This window comes from Hesperophylax consimilis, unplaced genomic scaffold (assembly GCF_061612785.1).
Source record: "Hesperophylax consimilis isolate HC1 unplaced genomic scaffold, BYU_Hcon_1.0 scaffold_34, whole genome shotgun sequence".
In the NCBI taxonomy this organism is placed as follows: Eukaryota; Metazoa; Arthropoda; class Insecta; order Trichoptera; family Limnephilidae; genus Hesperophylax; species Hesperophylax consimilis.
The window spans coordinates 418166-424898 of record NW_028301264.1 but is presented as its reverse complement, the minus strand read 5'-3'; the positions used below and the strand labels follow the sequence as shown (position 1 = coordinate 424898).

Below are 6733 nucleotides of genomic sequence, written 5' to 3'. Positions count from 1 at the left end.
TTTATTAACTGAAATTAATGTAGTGTCCAAGAGAGAGTTGAAAAATTCAACCTCAAATTTTTTTCTGGAGAAGTTATAGGCTCGTCGTGGGCAGTTTCACCAGCTTGACGCTTAACAAATCGAATTCTTGTTGTGGCTCTAAACACAGGTTCAATTTCTAGTTCTTCAGCCAATCCCTTCGCAGTTAAAATGGCGCTTTTAAAGCCAGTATTTCTATATTCTTCCAAGAAAGTGCAGCATTTTTTCAACATTTCTGTACATTTACTGATATCCATATCTGTTGATTGTAGAGATTTACTAACGACATTAATTTGAAAAAGTATGTCATACCAAACAACCAACGAAACTATAAAGCTGAAATCTTTTAACTGTTCGGCTAGAGTAGTAGCCTCATTAGAGACTTGAACATCAGTTTTCTGAGTTTCAATGGCCAAAGTAATTAAAGCGTCATGGATGGCACTAATTTGATAACGGACTGCTTTAACACTGTTTATTCTTGTGTTTGTGTTGTTTAATGTTTTTTATTGTTTTTCTCTATGGTTGCCAATTGGTTGGGGATTCCCGGTAAAATGAACTGCATGCGGTGCAATCGAAGGTTCACTGAAAGAAATGTGTAGGTACGATTTACCAAATTTTCAGTAATTATCTACTAAACAGTTTAGTTGCTGTGGTGACTGCCGAACTTTTAGCTACTGTTTGCTAAACAGCAGTTTATTTATGACAGCTTAACGATTCAGATATTCTAGCTAAACTAATCGGTTGAGACAGCTTTGTGTTTAGTTGTGTTACCTAAACTGTATTTATGACAGCTTAACGATTCAGATATTCTAGCTAAACTAATCGGTTGAGACAGCTTTGTGTTTAGTTGTGTTACCTAAACTGTATTTATGACAGCTTAACGATTCAGATATTCTAGCTAAACTAATCGGTTGAGACAGCTTTGTGTTTAGTTGTGTTACCTAAACTGTATTTATGACAGCTTAACGATTCAGATATTCTAGCTAAACTAATCGGTTGAGACAGCTTTGTGTTTAGTTGTGTTACCTAAACTGTATTTATGACAGCTTAACGATTCAGATATTCTAGCTAAACTAATCGGTTGAGACAGCTTTGTGTTTAGTTGTGTTACCTAAACTGTATTTATGACAGCTTAACGATTCAGGTATTCTAGCTAAACTAATCGGTTGAGACAGCTTTGTGTTTAGTTGTGTTACCTAAACTAAAAATTATATACCTAAACCATTTTGTAGTGTTCGGTTAGAAAAACTTAACTGTTTAGATGTAGTAACTTATTATTTAGTTAATATTACAAAATGGTTAGGTTGATTAACTAAACTTCGGTTGGAATAGCCCTACCGATATAGGTGTTTTAGCTCTCTACTGCTAGCTAGCTTTAGGTACTGTAGCTTAGCTTTTTGGTTAGATTATCTAAATTAAATAGGAAGTGCAGCTTTGTAGTTTAGCTGAAAACAATACAGGGTGTTAATGTAACCACCATCAACTCGAAGGATTATACCCATAATTCAGAATCATGGGTTAAATACTTTGAGTTGCAGGTAGTTTATTACAACCCTTTTGAGAGATGAAACCTAAATAAATAAATATTATGTTTTGTAAGACTAGAAAGTACTTATTAAAAACCTCATTCATATAAAAGTTATTTTGTTAAGAATCGTCTCTCAAAATATTGTTTCAAGCTACCAGCAAAGCCTCAAAAAAGAAAACACGTTTGATCATACACACATTTATATTATCAATTTTTATTATAATTTTTTTTAAATATAGTAAAAGATGTTTGTGTCCTGATTTGGCAAATTCTTTTCGGCGCTGCCTGTATGTGTCTAGTAATTTACCTTTAGCAGCAATTTTTTGGGTAGGCCCAAAACACACATATGGGGTGAAATATACAGCTGCGCTTTCTTTATTAAAGACTTTGGTGATTTGAAAAGCAAATTCATAAAATCTCTTGCTTGTAATGGATCTATCTGGATTACCCTGCAATTCCTTACTTATAATAGTACTGCACAGTCTGGCAGAATTGTCCAACAGACCCTTTGACTCAAACTGCATTAAAAGTGCTTGCCCTTCATTGATTGATAGGAGATGATTGCGTAAGTCCTGGAAAACAAAATTAAATTGCATATTGATTACATAACTAATAACCACTTCTATAATCATCATAATATCAGTCACAGGATGGCTATTCTACGCTGCCACTACTAAAATACATATATCGGAATGTATAAAACAATTAACCTAAGTTACTTAGGTATCTGAAACTTACTAAAATTATTTAACTTACATTCGAACTTTGCTCTTCAAAAGCTTCTTGCGTTATTCTTTGTGATTTGTTTTCATTTTCCAACAAGGAAATGTCATTTACAAGGAAGTCATCGTGTTGATAATATATGGGCGTTGTTTGTTTGGAAGTTGAAGGTATATCTTCAATCTGAAACAAAAAGCGGGTATGTACACAAAGGAGAAAGAAAGGGTGAAGGGGTCAAGCTTTGTTTTTATCCCTTTGGAATTGCTTGACCCCCCCGGCAGTCGATTTATTCATTAATTACAGGAATTATTATTTTAAATACTATTATTTTTGTATCAAAATCGCGTCCGGTACAACTATTTCCAAATGGTTAGCCAAAAAAGGCCTAGGTATACAATATGTCATCATTACTGCTTTTAAAAACTTACACTTATGACAGGTGGATTAATAACATCCTTGAGCGCATTAATGTGTGCTGTAGGCAGTGCCCGGTGCCCTACAGTCGGAATCAATTCTTTAATATCATCTTGAGATATTATCAGGAGTGTTTTCGAGTCTATGGCTTGAGTCTGAAATAAAGAAAAAAAACGACGAAATAATACAAAAAATTTCAAAACAAGAAAATAAAAATTTATTTTTCAAAGGAATGAAAATTATTCATTAAAAAAAATGTATATTTATACAACAGCAGATACCGAACACCCTGTATCATGAATCAAGCGGAGATAAAATAGTTTTAATAATGAAATTATTTCATTTATATGAAAATTTCAAATGTAAACATTAACAATGGGTGGTCACCCTGTATTTAAAAAAAAATATCCCTCCCAAAAAAAAAACAACAGAATTCAATGTTCAAAATGTTATGTCCGAATTAATAATTTACTACAGTTTCAAACAGAAAATACTACAGTTTCAAACAACATTCGTTCAATACAAAATAATACTGGCGGAAACAAACAAAGAAATAAAGGCGCCCTTGAGGTGATTTTGCACAAAAACGGCGCTATACAAGTGATCCAATTATTATTTTTTATATATACCACTCTCTGTAACTTGTGTCATGACTCCTGACACAATCTTGGTTGTAGCGTCAACACGCACTCTTCAAACTAGGTACATAATAAATACAAATCTTCTAAATCTATTGCGTAGGTACTTGAGTCATGGAATAATGAAGGTGCCAGTTTCTAAATCAAATAGAATGGATATCATCACAATATATAATATCATAGTTCCATGATCTAAATTCTAAATCAATAAAAAAATTAAAAAAGAAAACTCACCTTTAAATGTTTCTATGTAAGCCTCCAGATTCCAAGAAATTAAATAATCCTCCACGGTTTTTTCTGCCATTATCACTAGGAACTAGGAACAGCGGTTAACATAAATTCAATTCAATTCAAAAATAAATTCGCAACGCGCGCAACGAACGTCAATTCACGTATGGTGCGAACTGTGGCAATCTGATAACTGCGTCGTAAATGAACACCTGCGTGCTAGCGACGACATAAAGATCTACCAAAGTTCGGGAAATTTTAACTAAAGTTTTGTTGCACTTTGCCTAAGTTTGTGCAAAGCAACTAATTGTTTTTTTTTTTTTTCCATTATTTCTGGCTTTCACCCTTCAAGGGTGTTCTTGGCCATCATTTAAAATTATTGAGAAAGGTGTATTGAAAGGTGAATTTAAATATTAATTTTATTTAAATAGGCAAATTTAAATATTAATTTTATTTAAATAGGCAAATTTCAAAATTATAATGAAAATTGGAGTCGAGTTCAGACTTAAAAGAGATGAAATGTTGAATGGAGGGGAGGCAATTTTAGTTAAGGCTTGATAGAAGAGAGGATATTTGTTTAGAGAGGGACAACCAAAAAATATGTGATCTAAAGTTCCCACTTCTAGACCACAGAATGTACAATCTGGGGAGTCAAGGACGTGAATTTTAAAAAGATGGGAAGGAACGGAACAATGACCGATCCTCATTCGAATGAGTGAAGAAATTTCTTTTTTGGAAAAATGAGGGAATTGCTGAAACCACGGTTTTGATGGTATAGTCCTTTGTATTGAGGCATAGCAGGCTCCCTTGGATTGACTAGCAATGTGCCAATACTCTGACCAAACATTGCGGGATCTTTCTTTGATGATGGAAAAAATGTCAGATAAGGGAATGTGGTTTACGAGGGTAACAACAGGGTTGGACGCTCCTTGTTTTGCCAAGGCATCCGCAATATCATTACCCATGATACCAACATGTCCAGGAATCCAAATCAGAGTTACAGATTTACCAGAGCTTTGAATGGATGCTATCATCACTCGAATAAGGCATACAAAATGATCATCAGGATGAAGAAGAGGACTGGATTTAAGTTTTTGGAGGGAACTGAGAGAGTCAGAGAGAACGAGGGAATGTTCAAAATTATTTTTGATTATATATTTGAGAGATTCTATTATTGCAATGCACTCAGCTGAAAATATTGAAAATTGATTTGAAATTGAATGAAATATTCTATCATTAGAATTATTGTGGTAAACGTTAATACCTATACCACAGTTAGGAGAGTCGGGAGATTTGGATCCATCAGTAAATAAAAGAGAAAAGTTGGGCCATTTAGATAAAATAATGTCATTGAACATATTATTGACAGTTCGGGCCGGGAGATTGGAATGACTTTTAAAGATTCCGATCCCTTCTAATATTGTTGGGGATAGGGTGACGTGACTATATTTTAGTTTGTATAAGGGAAGTAGATCATTTTGGATGATGTGGAGCTCTGAGAGAGACTTAAAATTTTTACAGATGTCAGGAATAGGTTTAGTTGAAGCTCTGATTGTAGATGAATGGTTTGAGTCAATGAACAACGAGACGCTGGGGATAACCTGATGACATTTAGAATTTAAACATTTAAGAACAAAATTGTCAGCAAATAGTTGACGCCTTAAATAAAGATGAGGATCAGAACATTCTACTTGAAGGGAATTGATGGGTGACGATTGCATCGCTCCAGTTATTATTCGCAAAGATTTAGATTGAATTTTGTCTAATTTATTAAGTACATTTTTTGAGGCAGTACTAAAAAGTGGGCAGGCATAGTCGAGATGGCTTCGAATAAGTGCATTGTAAAGCAACTTAATGCAAGTAGGGTGAGCTCCCCACCAAACGCCAGATAATGATCTGATGATATTTAAATTTTTTTCGCATTTAGTAACTAAATTATTAATATGGGAAGACCATTTAAGTTTCCTATCAAATGTTACTCCCAAAAATTTTACTTCAGAAGCGTTGGAGATTGGAGAATTTTTAAATAAAATTTGAACGGGGGGGTTTTTATGGCGGTTTGAGAAGGTGACACACTGAGTCTTTTGGATTGAAAGTTCAAGACCATGTAACGTGAGCCATGTGCAAAGGGCATTCATGGCTTCGTTAAGATATTTGACGGCAAGAGGGATGATTTTGGATGATAAGAAGAAAGCTATGTCATCTGCGAACTCGATAATTTTTATTTGTGGGGGAATAGTGACATGCATATCATATGTGTATATATTATACAGTAAGGGGGACAATACATCGCCTTGTGGTAAACCCTTCCAAATAGACCTACTTTGAGGAGAAATATCTGGAAGTTCAATGAAAATTTTTCTATCTAGAAATAGATTAATAATTGATTGGACAAACATGGGGGGAAGGCCAAGGCCTAGAAGTTTTTTTTTCAGGATTGGGATGGAAACATTGTCAAAGGCGCCTTCTATATCTATAAAGACGGCAAGACAAACTTCCTGTTTAGAAATTGATAAATTAATATCAGTGCTGATGATGGCAAGGTTATCCTGAGTTGATTTTTTTTTCCTAAATCCAAATTGAGATGGAGAGAGAAGCTGATTACTCTCGACAAAAAATTCTAATCGGTTTTTAATTAATTTTTCATAAAGTTTACTGAGGGTGGATGAAAGAGCGATTGGCCTGTAGTTGGATCCAAAATTTGGAGATTTGTTTGTTTTTAAAATAGGGATGATTATTTGAGAACTCCAGTCATCAGGCATTATACCAGTCTGGAAGATTTTATTTAAGATGCTTAAGAAGTGGTTTAGAACATTATCATTACTATTTTTGATTATGCTGTAAGGTATACCATCTCTGCCTGGAGATGAGTCCTTGACTGTTGATAAACCATTTTTTAGCTCAATTAAGGTGAATGGAGAGTCTAGCCAATGATTAGACATGGGAGTATTATAGATGGGCGTTATTTCATCTAAGTTAGGAACAGAAGGGGGGGCAATTTTGTCCAAGAATTCATCTATCCATTTAGAATGGGACGCTCGAGGAGATGGTGAACTGAAGGAGGATCGAAATCTTCGGATCATAGACCAAACTTCCGAAATTGGAGTGTTTGGAGATACTGAACTGCAAAAGTTGTACCACCCGGATCTTTTTTTTGACCTCAATACCCTTTTGGCATTGGATTCAG

At 34.4% G+C, this 6733-nt stretch overlaps 1 long non-coding RNA gene across 1 annotated transcript; it reads right to left on the bottom strand.

Annotated features, from left to right (window-relative positions):
• Positions 1-1786: 1786 nt before the first annotated feature.
• LOC149409153 (uncharacterized) lies at positions 1787-3793 on the bottom strand. Its single transcript, XR_016305253.1, has 4 exons — positions 3553-3793; positions 2695-2835; positions 2303-2449; positions 1787-2118 (listed from the first exon to the last, which is right to left on the bottom strand). It is a non-coding gene; the product is annotated as an uncharacterized LOC149409153 (long non-coding RNA).
• Positions 3794-6733: the final 2940 nt, after the last annotated feature.